This window comes from Passer montanus, unplaced genomic scaffold (assembly GCF_014805655.1).
Source record: "Passer montanus isolate IOZ18808 unplaced genomic scaffold, ASM1480565v1 scaffold18513, whole genome shotgun sequence".
NCBI classification, from domain to species: Eukaryota; Metazoa; Chordata; class Aves; order Passeriformes; family Passeridae; genus Passer; species Passer montanus.
Genome location: NW_024365953.1, coordinates 1 through 203, shown reverse-complemented (window position 1 = coordinate 203; position 203 = coordinate 1). Strand labels below are relative to the sequence as shown.

The following is a 203-nucleotide window of genomic DNA, read 5'->3' as shown; positions in this document are numbered from 1 at the left end:
TGTGTGATGGGCAGGGCGCAGGGCAGGGCACAGGGCAGGTAGTTGTGGCCGAGTGGTGAAGGCGATGGACTAGAAATCCATTGGGGTTTCCCCGCGCAGGTTCGAATCCTGCCAACTACGGGCACACGCCCCTTTTGGGCTGCGGGCAGCTGCAGGGAGGAGCTGCTGGCAGCCTGGCCTGCCTGCTGAAGGGCCTTCCTTCC

At 64.5% G+C, this 203-nt stretch overlaps 1 non-coding gene across 1 annotated transcript; it reads left to right on the top strand.

Moving 5' to 3' along the window:
• The first annotated feature begins 38 nt into the window (after positions 1-38).
• TRNAS-AGA lies at positions 39-120 on the top strand. Its single transcript has one exon. It is a non-coding gene; the product is annotated as a tRNA-Ser (tRNA).
• Positions 121-203: the final 83 nt, after the last annotated feature.